This window comes from Rhagoletis pomonella, unplaced genomic scaffold, assembly GCF_013731165.1.
Source record: "Rhagoletis pomonella isolate Grant_MI unplaced genomic scaffold, Rhpom_1.0 Rhpom_scaffold_00011, whole genome shotgun sequence".
NCBI classification, from domain to species: Eukaryota; Metazoa; Arthropoda; class Insecta; order Diptera; family Tephritidae; genus Rhagoletis; species Rhagoletis pomonella.
This window is the reverse complement of record NW_023458565.1, coordinates 18,883,735-18,897,152: the sequence shown is the minus strand read 5'-3', so window position 1 is coordinate 18,897,152 and position 13,418 is coordinate 18,883,735. Positions and strand designations below refer to the sequence as shown.

The 13,418-nt window shown below is 33.7% G+C and overlaps 1 protein-coding gene across 1 annotated transcript in view; it reads right to left on the bottom strand.

The window, feature by feature from the left end:
* Positions 1 to 372: 372 nt before the first annotated feature.
* The window catches only part of LOC118746768 (transmembrane protein 184B-like), a 798,314-nt gene continuing 785,268 nt past the window's right edge, over positions 373 to 13,418 (bottom strand). Inside the window, exon 11 of the transcript XR_004993886.1 lies at positions 373 to 484. The gene's annotated coding sequence lies outside the window, so the exon portion shown is untranslated. The remainder of the gene's footprint in view (positions 485 to 13,418) is intronic.

Genomic DNA, 13,418 nt, shown 5'->3' with positions numbered 1-13,418 from the left:
TTGTGGCATGGCGTGTTGCTGATATTATTCGACTTGGGAAGTTGAAATTACAAGCAAAAAATCATGAAAATTAAAAAAAAAAGAAAAGCAAAAAAAAAATGGAAACTGAATGTGGAAAGAAATGTAGAAAAGTACTATTTTTTAACAATCTGCATAAATTCAAAAGCAAACCTGATGTAGCTGTATATGCGGATATATGTATGCTTAAAACACATGCAAATACTTATACACGATATGTATGGATGTATGTATGTACGTAATTATATTTACTCATATGCTTGTAGGTATTTAAATGTTTTTACTTACATGCATTAATTTATAGCTTTGACTAAATCGACGACGACCTCTCTTCCGAATTATATTGTTTTTTTTTGTGCTATTCTGGCCGTTTTGCTGGTTGCTTAGCTGGACAAGTGGATGTACGAATGAGCGCACGAAATTTCTTATTTACGTGGTATGGTTAGTTAAATTCATGTGTAGACATCTGTAAATAAAGAAAAAATGGTTTAAGGGTCTTTTAAAAATATCCTCTTTATTTTGTGAAATCCGTCATCAATGTAGAGTTTGATAAAAATGAAACACAGGTAATTATAAATAGAACTTCACTTATTTTTATGCTGAATAAAAATCAACCGTTTGAATCTCTTCTTCGTACTCTTGGCACATTAATTCTATAGAAACAAATTCTACAACATCAGACTGATTCCAAAATCTAGTTACAACAACAGCTCGTTGTATAAAGCGCTATCCTGAGCATGGCATACATTTCTTTAAATTTACATTTATTCATATTTGTACGGTGGTTACGTTAAAACCTTTTAGTACATTTGTATGTATGTACGGGTAGGCATTTTACTCAATGGGTGTAATAATTAAATTATAATGAATACACATCCGCTCTAGGGACGCTTCAGTGATGACCCTTAATTTAGCAAAATAACTCCACTAAATTATTTTCAAGTTTGCACACATATCAAAATTGTTCGCCACCCTTATTCACTTCTTATTTAAACTGCAATTGAATTAGTATTCACAAATAATTGAATTAAGGAAGCCAAAAATATATGTACATGTACATGCACACATGGACAAAAATGTTTGTCATTGCTCATACATATTTACCTTTTAAAATAATTGCAAAATTTTTGACATAGAATACGTCTTACGTTTCGGTATGGATGTCATGCTCAAATGTTGTATGTAGTTGTAATTTTTAGAGCTTCACAAAAACGCCTATTGCACGTGAACTAATGAAGCGATTTCAAATAAGAAAGCGGCGTTTTAAAGATAAAATTCTAAACTTATCGACAGATTTATTTCTGTAAGTTATAAGTTCGGTTTGTGTCGTAGAAACAACGGTGAATATTGGCTTATTTTGGAGTCAATTTTGAACCTTTAAAGTGCTCTAGCAACTTAGGTTCTCGGAATATAAGTTCGGAATATAAGTTCTCTAGAGCTCTCTGGTATAAACTTTATGTACGCAGGTATTAAATAACTCGTAACTTCTGCAGTTTTGGTGTTTCCATTCTCAAATTTTCACAGCTTATTCCATAAAGTTTGGCAACTATTCAGGTTGAAAAAAATAAATAAAAATCAAACATGACGAAGTTAATAAAAAAAAATAAATCCGATTTTTTAATCCAAATTTTTTTATTTATTTTAATCTATGTCACACTCTCATGCAAAGCCGAGGTAATTACGCACATTCTGATACCTTAACTGATTTTCTCCGACAAATAGTTTATTAACTGCAAACAATTAAAAAAAGATACTTCTCCGTGAGTTCAAAATTCCGGGAATTTTTTTTCGAGATTTTCGAATATCATTCGATAAAGAATGTAAAAAAATATATTTCACCCCAAAAAAAATATTGAGGTGTAAATATTGTATGGAATGACCCACATGTATCTTTTTTTTTGGTGAAATGATTTGGGAAAATGGATTTTAAAGCTGAAACGCAGTACAAAGTATAGATCATACCTTCGTGGACAATTTAAAAAAAATCCTTATGCCGAATTTTCACTAGGCATTAAAATGACAAAAAATTGGAGGCATTTAAAAACTGCCATGCGGAAATGAATTTGTTGACACTTTTTTTTAACGTAGTGACACAAATATTTTTTAATGCCCAACTTTGTCATTACAATTTTTGCCTTTTAATGCCAAGTGGAAATCCAGCATTACCCGACACAAATTTATAAAAACGCTATACCTTTAGAAATGTGCGTAAAATAAAAAAATTTCACTTTGCTCCATTGTTGCCATATTCAAATTTTTAACAGTTGGATTTTAAGGAATTTTTGTGCGATTTCTAATGGAATATATTTTATACCTTAAAATAAATGATAATTAAAATTTTCAAAAGTGAACTCATTTTAAGTATTGCGATTATACATGATTGTAAATACCTACCATAAATATTAGTAATACATATGTACCAACATACATATAGTCAAAAGTAAATACATACAAACAGCTAAAAAAACCTAAAAAAAAAATCTAAAAAAGTAAATAATTGCGAGTGTATGTATGCATGTGAAAGGTGTCCCATAATTTACGCAAGATAAAAGCTCTGATCCAATACTTTTCGTGTAAAATTTTGTAAAAATGTCAAACAGCAAAATTACTCTCTGAAGTGGAACAAAAACAGCATTTTTGCTATAAAAACGTCAACCAGTCATCGCTTGACATTTTTCATGATTTTACCTGAAGAAAAAATGCGGGTAAAATCTTGCAACTTCATTCTCTACTCAACTCCCCAAAAATGCTCTCATTTACCTATCGAAAAGGGCGCACCTCGTGGGTAGTCCCATGCTAAATTGGTTTAGTTCCGATAATTGTTGAATGACTTTTTTGTTTATAATCTGCTTGTTCCCAATTTAATTTTTTGTTTTATTTGAACATAAAGTACATACATATGATATGGTTGTGTTTGGAGTATCATATCGGGCAAATAACTGCCAGGAATTTCCTGGAAAGAACGCGTAATTTCGTCAACTTTTTCTTGATTTCAAAAAAGTAGATATGCTCCAATAACTGCTCAACCAGCTCAAAATCCGCAACAAACATTGACACGATATGAATGCATTTGCGTTTTTGACATTCACATCTAAATCGGTTAATTACGAAAGGGAAAAAGTGAACATTTTTTCGGTATGATATGATGTAGTTCAACAGAGCTCCTTTAAACGAACCGATCTGCATCAATGTTTTACAGCAAAAGTGCTGACTTATTCGCTTTGGTGAATGGTGTGAAAATGGGTTTCACCCTTTAGGATGAATTTTCTCAAAAAATCATCTTGCACTTGTTGTGCGTATGTGCCAGCAAAGCCGTGGCGATCATTTGCCCGAAGTGGTATTTCAGTAGTAAGTAACTCTATTATATTGTAAGTATATGTACTTTACGTTTAAGTAAAAGAAATGCAATTGAAAAACGAACAGTGGCATAAATTCTTGCACACCCTTTATATTTTTGCACAAGTACACAGTCATTCATTTATGTACTCACAGAATAATAGTGGAAAGTAGAAGCAAAAAAAAATAAAGTAGATGAAAATTAACAAATCCAAATAGCAACACTAACAACAACAGCAACGTCAACGTCAACAAGGCAGCTAAAGTCACAACAACATAAGCACTACTTGCTAAGCAATGGAGCCACAACAAATAGCGCGAAGCAAATATTCAAAACGAGGTCAACTGAGGTCAAACTGATTTTATGTACATACTTACATTCATACACATTTACATTTATGTATGCAACTATACATACATACATACATACATACATACTTACGTTCATATGTACTTACATTTCCACAACGCGCGCGCAACAGCCAAGTTCGAAACACCAACAAACTAACAACAGCAAAAAAAACCAAATAGCAATGAAAGCGAGCGAAAACAATTATGCCAAGCGCGCTTTAGCAAATAGTACGAATGTGGAGAGAAAAATAAAATAAATTGTAAAAAAATAAAGTAATAAAATGAAATTTATAGAATGAATTAGTAAATTGAAAATAGAAATGCAAAGGGAAAATACCAACTTTACAACCTATTAAATATTTATATCAATAGCTCTGCATCCAAATCAGTTGCACACATACCCAGAAATGTATGTTCTTATTAGGGTGATTGACTCGGTTTTTCCAGACCCTTTCAGCCGGTTTTTTTTAAACCTTTATTTTCGGGAAACCTAGTAAACCGAATTTTGGCAATCGATTAATCTGGGGTTTTCACCTGGTTTAAATATTTATATAACTACCAAAGTCCAAAAACTTACAGTACAGTGTTAGTGTGGAGAAAATATTTTAAATAAAATCGGATTTTGCTGTTTTTTCTTAATTTGAAAATGTGAAACCTGGTTTTTTCGAAATTGCCATTTTCGAATAACGCAAAAAGCGGTTTTCGAAAAAGGCGAATAATTTAACATCTAGAACGTATGTATGTACATTAGGGCGGGCCAATATGTATGGGAGATTTTTTCAGTGATGCGCGTGTAGCACAGAACGATTCTATGTGTAATTCTAAGCAAATTTGCAGAAGAAACTATGGATCTAAAATAAATTTGGAGCTTGCCAAATTGCGGAAACAATCGCTTAAAGCGATTTGAAGACACAACAAAGGATGAGATATTCAGTTGAACTTTCTTGTACTGACTGAGAAGAAATGCCCAAAGAACAAAGCGTGAAATAAAGTAAGAGAGATACGGAAATACCAGGCATCGTAGATACATTTATTTTGAAACTTCAAGCACTGATTAGCTGCGGTGGCTGGTCGAATCATTGGTAGATATACAAATTTGTTTAGACTCTGAACGCAAACTATTTGAGTTCACCCTTAAAATTAGAAAAATCCCAGCTGAAGATCATATTTCTTAGGCCCAACGATGATATTGTCATCTGCATACGCTTTTACTTTACGCTTTTCAATATCAGATTGAAGATGAGTTGCATGGATGTAAATCCTACTTTAGTCTCGCACGGCTCTATAAAATCCTTCCCAATTACAGCCTTTAAGTTTTGCCGGATCTCTAACTTTAGGTGCGCCGTCGTAGAGGTAGCTTCTCTCCCTGCTATCAAAAGCAGCTTTAAGTTCAGCCTGATTTAGTAGTGGACTTGTCATAGCAGAATCTACAGTGATACGACCCGGACGGATTGTTAGTATGGACTTTATCTTTCACACAGACTTCGGCCTAAGCGAGTTCGGCTTTGTTTTTAAGAGATACGTTTCTTTGCATAAGTAAAAAGCTGCAACTATAGACGAATGCTGCCAATATAAAAATAATAAATAAATAAATTTAATTCATATCATATGAGCTCGTAAGAAAGTCATTTCCTCATTACCTCTTCCTACAACCAATTTTATCAATAAGCGGAACAATAACATTTGTACCTAAGCGGAACGAAGCGGAAAAGGTAAAGGAAATAGTTGGATGTGTAAAAATTTCACCGACAAGTTGCAACAGCAGCGCCAAACGGAAGCGCCGTTAACTTCAACAATAGCACAAATAAGCGCTACAACAACTACAACCCACATAATGGCAGCCAACGATGTAACATCACACGCTGATGGATAACAAACAATGGCAACATTAGCAACGCACTTGAAGAGTAGTTGCACAGAGATACACACCTTTCAAATTTGAGATTTGAGAAAAGAAAGCAAAGTCGAAGCTACTGCACTAAAAAAAAATCGGATTGCAGCAACATCACGTAAACAACACAAAAAAACTAAAAAAAAAAAACCGGCAACCAACAACCACGAAAGCCGTCCAACACTTGCGCCAGCAAAGAAATTGTACATAAAAATTGGAAAGTTTTTGTGGCAAACGCGTCGCCTAAACCTTTGACTTGGTAGCTCGCGCTCGCGCCCGCGATATCTAGCCGCCGACGCGGCGCAGTCGTAACGCGCTTGGCCGCGGGCCATTGGTTGATCTTCACTTGACGCGCGCGCGCACAAACGCAACGGGTGTGTGTTGCTTCATTTGAGTGAATGTGTATGTGTGTGTGTGTGTGTGTTTGTGCGTGCAGTCATTCAAAACCGACATAAAAGCTTTCAATTTATCACACAAAAAACCAAAACAAAAAAAGACAAGTAGCATAAAACAACTTGACCGCGTTGCCGCGCCGCATACTCGTATAGCGCGCGCAGATGCCAATTCATGCGGATGTGAGCATATAGCTGCTAAAGCGAAAAATAGCTCACTCGCTCTGCAATGCAGCATATAAGCATGCGTGCTGATGCGTTGCTGTCATAATACACTAAGCGGTAAAAACAAATCGACTAACCAACCACCCACCCACCCGTGCGCTGCGTCGCGCAACAAACAACTTAGCATAAAAAGAGGAAAATATTTATGTATTTATTTACATACATACATAACTATGTAGAGCCAGTGACGGATGGCATGGCTGAGCTTGCTTTTTCTTTGACGTTTCGTAATTATTGTTGACTTACTTTTTACACATTTTTCTCACTATACACGCTGCCCGCTGGGCATGCGCTCAGCTTAAAATATAGCTGTATGTATGAATGTACGTTTATCGTATGGCTAGTAAATATACATATGAAAGACATCAGTCTAGCTTTTGCATAGAAGCTACACATTCCACCCACTCCCTAACCGTTATCACGTTTATTATTACTACTATTATAACTTTCAGCTTTTAACGGTATTTCGTATATGTTTTCAAACACACTCGTATATCTTTCATTATAGGTGTGTTGCAAATACAAATTTAGACCGGAATTTATGAGTATTCTGTTCGAATAAGAAAAAAAAGAAAATAAATGTAAAATGAGGGTCAATAAGCGCTTGAAGAAAGCAGGAAAACTTGTTTTTTTTTAATGATTTGGTTTTCTGTTTATTCTCTTTACTTTTTTATTCTTTTACAAGTAGCTGCTCTTTCTTGCATTTTGACTAAGGAATCGGGCACTTTTCTTCTTTATATGCGCTTAAGTAAATGGATTGGATTTGTTCTTATCTTGTGTTGAAAATTACCGATTTCCAGAATTGAGCTTACAGTGGACAATGATTAGGTATAATTAAGCTGAAAGGTTGCAAGTGGTCAGTCGCGATTCATTCGAATGCCAAGAAATCAATCTAAGGCTGGGCAAAAATAATATAACCAATTCTTTCCAAGGAGAATTTGTACTGGGCTATTGAAACCTTCAAACCATACTAGGCCCCAGAAAAACTGGAATTTAGTGTTTACAATTCACTGGAGCCTTAATTTTCACACAATTTGATTAATTATTATTCTTTTTTTATTTTTGAAATGAAAGCTAATAAAATTTGCAATAGACCAGTTGAGCCTGCCTTGCTCGAAACTTATGAGTTCACATCGTAACGAGAACTATCTGATCTTAGTATCCAAAATATACTCGACTTCATCAACTACGCCGGCTCTATAAATATACACGCTTGTGATCACCTGATTAGGTTAAGTGACATTTTGGCCAGATTTGCCTATTTTTCTTTTGTTTCTTTAATGTTTATGATTTTTTTTTTTATAAAAGTCTGGCACATCACATAAATCCACATTTCAAACTTCTTACAAAAATTATAAAAATAAATGTGTACTATATTTATTGTACGTACAAGTAATCAAGCTTAAAATGCATAAACAAACTTATAACTATGTAAATATGTGCGAACATAAATGCATTAAAAAAGCGTCATCGATCATCAAACAAATAGAAAATAGCTAATATTCAGTGTAACAAGGATACATGGTGACAGCGTTGGTTTGTCAGTAACAAATGAAAGCAGTGAGGCCAGTAGGAAATTTCAAAGCCGCGAATTGACATTTTTCGTCTTGTTATCAAATTTTCTGTTATATGATAATGAAATCCAAAAACTATAATAGTAATAAAGTTTTGGCGCTTACACTTTATGCTAAGTGCTTGGCCGAGTTTTTCCTTAAATTTCTGGTGTGTGGTGACCGACCGGCAGATGGATTTCATGAGCAGATTTTTCATGGCAGAAATGCACTAGTTGGTTATGTGGACGTAATTTAGTAGAAAAGAGAGTCATATAAAAACAATTTGGTACGACCGCCAATAGATCCTAAGAAGCCAAGAGGAAAAAGAGCGAACAACCAAAGTCACAATCTCCCGAATACCCCCAGAATAGTATTTAAAGTTGGCCAGATTAGGCTAAGGATTATAACTGCGATATGCTTTACATAATTCGCTGAACCATTCGCCATTAAACCTATTACGGCCTATTTTATTTTGCTAGAAAAAATGTTAAGTATACGCAGTGGCAAACACAAAAGAGGGATTCAATAGGGATTGAATTTAATTTAATATAAAACTGTTCTACGCACTAAACAAGTTTAGAGGATTATACTGATTTATCCATCGAATTTTATGCATTTTAACTATAGTATATTTTCCAAATTCACATAAGAACCAAGGTATTTATTTAACTTTTTATATGTAAAAATTAGAGTCCAAAAAACTCCCTTCTTTTCTGCTAAACTCAAAACAAAGTTCATTAAAATACATCACTCCCCAGTGAACACATCCCTATTGGTCACATTTCAGCTGGCTAATGTGTACGTTAATGTGACAACTACGCTACAAAATCGCTGGCGTTAGCTTTCAATTCACAGCGGCTGTCGACTTTTTAAGCTGCACTAAGCTGAGCTGATCGCAAGGTGAGGAGCTGTGTAGCTGTGTAGCTGTGTAGCGGTGGCGCGTTACATACATACTTAGTGTGGCAAGGCGCTGAGTTTATCGCTTAGCTTAGCGCTTAATTCAATAATATACACTTACATATATATGTGCATTAGGGTGGTCAAATGAGCGATTTTGTTTTTCAGTCTCACCCCTGCGATCGGTGATACCACGGTCACAGATATCACATAAAAGGCGCACATAACAAAAGTTAAGGCGTGTCGCACAGGGGCCAAAGCTCAGATTCCTCTATAGAGACTCAAAAAAAAAATTAATTTTTTTGGCAACTTATACCCAAAATAGATACTACCGTAGTCGAAGATATAACAAAAAAATGTTGGTACCGATTGGAGTCGGTTAAGACGTCTTCATAGGGTAATCTGAATTTTGACCCCTGTGCGACACAAAATTTATATGTGATATCTTCGACTTTAGTAGCACCGACGAAGGGGTTGATGCTTAGGAAATCTGATCTAAAAATACGCTTCCTACATTTATGGACCACCCTAATATACATGTACACAAAAACGGGCCCACTTTGTGAGAGTAAAATACTGTTTGTGGCCAACACTTACGTGCCGCTGTTGGGCTTAACTTAAATCCATATTCTTCTATTTGCCGCCTTTGTAGGTTGACGATGGCGCTGGCGCTGGTGTTGGCTATGCCGCAGCTCCAAAATGCTGTGTGTGTGTGTGTGATGTGGCTATGCGATGCGATGTTGTTGATGTTGCGCCGGTGCTGTCGGCCTCATTATGTTTTGAGCATATTTCATATGCCGCCTAGCTTTTATGAGCGTTACGATCGTTTTGTTTTGCTTTTTTTGTTTTGGCTTTCGGCTGTTTTTGTCTTTGCTTTACTTTTATCGTTGTTTTTTTTTTTATTGTTGCAGTCATTGGTTAATATGCTTGTTGGTGTTTGTTTTTCTCGCTGTTTGTGATTTTGATGGCATTTGATGTTAAATTTGTTGGTGAAAGTAATAAGCGTTAAGTAAGTTAAACAACAACAACAGCAAACAGCAGCAACAAAGAAAAAGTAAAGTTCAGACAAGCATTCACTTAACTGACCACAAATCATTGAAAAATGAAATGTGAAAACGAAAAGCAGTGAACAACAAAATTATGATCTACCACAAAATAGAGGAAATTTCATGAAAGCGTCGAAGGCACATGACATAAAATAGGTAAAAACAACACTCAAAGACCAAATTAAAAAAATATGAAAAGTTGAAATTAATGGCGGAAGACAAATGGGATGCACATATACATATGTACGTAGTTAAGTAAACTTAAAGAGCTGTTACATATGCAATGAAAAATAATAACATTATTCTGCATTACTTAAAATAATAAATAAATATTGGAAACTTTAAAAACACATTTATACACTTTTTAAATTTTTTTTTCGAAAGTATTGCACGAATAATACCTAAAATGCACGTTGCGTAAGCAATTGTAAGATCTTTATATATAATACGCGAAAGGATTTTTTGTCGAGGTTTGTTCGATTTTCAAAAGTGAGGTGTCAAATTAAAGGACTTAAGGCGCGGATGTTCAATAAATTTTTACTTTATCGAAAAGAGTTGCCACCAGTTAATAAATTAGGTTCAAATTATTGAAAAGATTAAATCAATTGCTACAATACGGGTACCAACCGAAAAGGTTTTGAAAACGCTTTATATCTTAACTACGTGTAGGAGGGTTGCCACATGTTAAAAAAAATTTAATTACACTTTAATTAAAGGAATTTGGTAAGGAAATAAGGTATCGCTATATGGGTGTCATATAAAAGAGGTTTAAGAAGGTAGTAGTTTGGAAATATTTTGAATAGGGTGGCCACCTATTTGAGAAGTCTAATTGAACTATTATATACCCAAGTTGCATGAAATATTAAACAAGAATGTCAAATGAAAGAGTTTTAAGAAATATGAAGTTTGATAATTTAGAATATTTTTGATGTGTTTGAGGATTGCCCCAGTTTAAAAGGTTAAATTAAAATTATTTAATAAATTAAATGAATTACTGAACGATGGTTATCAATGGAAATGGGTTTAAAATCATTTATTTCAGAACTATATTTAGGAGGGTTGCCAAGTGTTAAAGAAAAATGTCACCTTAAGTCATCGGTTACTTGAAATATTTATAACAATGCCATACGAAAAATATTTAAGGAAATTTTGGTTTGAATAAAATTTTTAAGAGAGTTACCGCCTGTTTTGGAAATTGCATTTAGATTAATTATACAAACGTAACATGAAATTTTAAAATATTGCTATCAAACGAACGAGTGTTAGGAAATCTTTAAATTTAACATTTAGATTTTTTAGGGTGTTATTTTTTATTTGTTTATTTTTTTCATTTTATTATTTTCTTTTTTTATTTATTTTTCGACTTAAGATTTTATTCTTTAAAATGGAGAATATATTTTTGTTTAATTAATATAGCCTTTATGATTTTAAAGTATTTCGGGTTATTTCTAATAAACTGTTTTTAAACTAATATTTCCTTGTTTCGTAAAAAAATATCCATTTATTAAATTGCGTCTAGCAAATCAATAGGGGTATTCTCGAAGTATTGCACGATGCACGTATTGCACGAAATGCAAAAATACGATCCCAAATTTCGAAGAGTATGAGAGCACCCCATTGCAAAGTGGGAGAATGCATGGGTAGCAAGCAGCGAAATTATGTATCAAATACAATAACAAGAGACAGCAGAAAAAAATGAAGTGAGCGAGATGAGAGGAATGAGAGAAATATGTAGCAATTCCAACAACAAAACAACTAGCACAGGGTCGCATATATCTTGCTATGCTATTTTGCAAAATATATACATGGGTTTCGACGTTGCATATTTTGCAGCGATAGGAAATGTCGTTTCCCATGTATTTTGTTGTTGTGTGTTTGCAAGTTATGCAATCCATGCAATCCGTGCTACGTGCAATGGCTTTGCAAGATTTGGAGAATACCCCTAATGTATTTATGTACATTAGGGTGGTCAAAAAAAAAATTATAGTCGGAATTAAAAAAAAAAAACATTTTTCGTAAAAATGTTATAGAATTCTTAAAATATTGTATTTATAAATATATTGACATATTTTGCGATCAGAAAAATCCGTTTCTCTTCAGGAGATTCCCAAAAATAATACCCAATTGTTTATTTAAATTTTTTTTAATACTAACGATTTTTTAAGGGTGGTGGGGTTTTTGGCGGACCTTTTAAATAAAGTATCTATGAAAAAAAGTTAAATAAACAATTGGGTATTATTATTGGGAGTCTCCTGAAGGGAAACGGAGCTTTCCGATCGAAAAATATTGATTTCAAGAATTCTATACCATTTCTACGAAAAATACAAGGAAAACTTTGTGCGCTTTGAGCGACCTTTAAATATTTTTTTGATTTCAAAATTTACAAGTAATTTTTAAGCGAAAAACAAAACCGACTTCAATTTTCATATAAAAATTTAGGAGAATCGTGAATTTTTTCATGATCCAATGATCGGATCTAAACCAAATTAGTATGGGACCACCTCATCATTCCTTTAAAAAATAATTATAGAAATTGGTTAACGTGGCCCAAAGCTATGCGGTAACATACATAAAAAATAAAATAAATAAAATATTCCGACGAATTGATAAGCTTCTCCTTTTTTGAAGTCGGTTAAAAATAGGGGTATATTTTTTCGATAAAAAAACCTACCCTAGGGAGTGAGAGCACTAAATTTCCGACTTTGAATACTCAAGTCTACGACTCGTATACTTACTTGTCTAACTTATTTCTTAATCTGTGCGAACGGCATCGTCAAACGCACTGCGTAAGTGCCACTGCGATAAGCAGCTAATTAAAAAGTCATAAAAAATTGGAAAACCATAATTCAAATTAGTCACAGCACCAAATAAATTGTCTATAAAACTCCATAAAAACAAAAGAAGAGTAATAATATCGACCTCCTCAGTAGCGTTTTGCTTTTGTAATTTTAAATCGCTTTCAGTAAATTCATTTAATGCTTTGTTGAGTGTTCGGCGGTAGTAAGTGGTACATTGATATAAAAAGTAACGGCTCTTATTGCTTAATACCACATTTATTAGATTTCTGTCTTTGCAACACCGCCATAGACTATTTGCTATGTTTCTTCGTTTACTTTGCGCATTGCTATGAATTTTCCAACATTCACTTGTTGTTAATTACTCGTTGTGATTGTTGCACTTTACCGAAAGCGTTGAATGCACCTGTAACGCATTACTGATACTTGCAACTTAAAAAATTTATTGATTTGTGTTTTGGCAATTTGTTACTTAGTTTAGTTGCACTTAACATTTCACCTTATAATTTGTCGATGCGTTTAAACGGGATTTTGTTGTTGCAATTTTGATTAATGACGACTTTTACATTTTCAATTTTCGTCCAATGGTTTTTCATCTTTTTCGATTAAGTATTTTGTGAAAGGTAGCTATTAAGTATACATATGCATACATACAAATGATATTTATTCATACTTAGATGTGTAAAAATTCGGGAAATTAAATTTGAATCATATTTATTTATAAACGGACTGCTTCATCAATAAACTATTTCAAATACCTACATACATATGTATGTACACAATGAAGGCGAATACAAATACGAGTACGAATAAGACAGCGCAAACGAAGGCCAATACTCGACGGAGGTGAAAACGAACACTGACGAATACGAAGATGAATGCAAAGTCGATTATAAAGACGAATGCTAAAACTA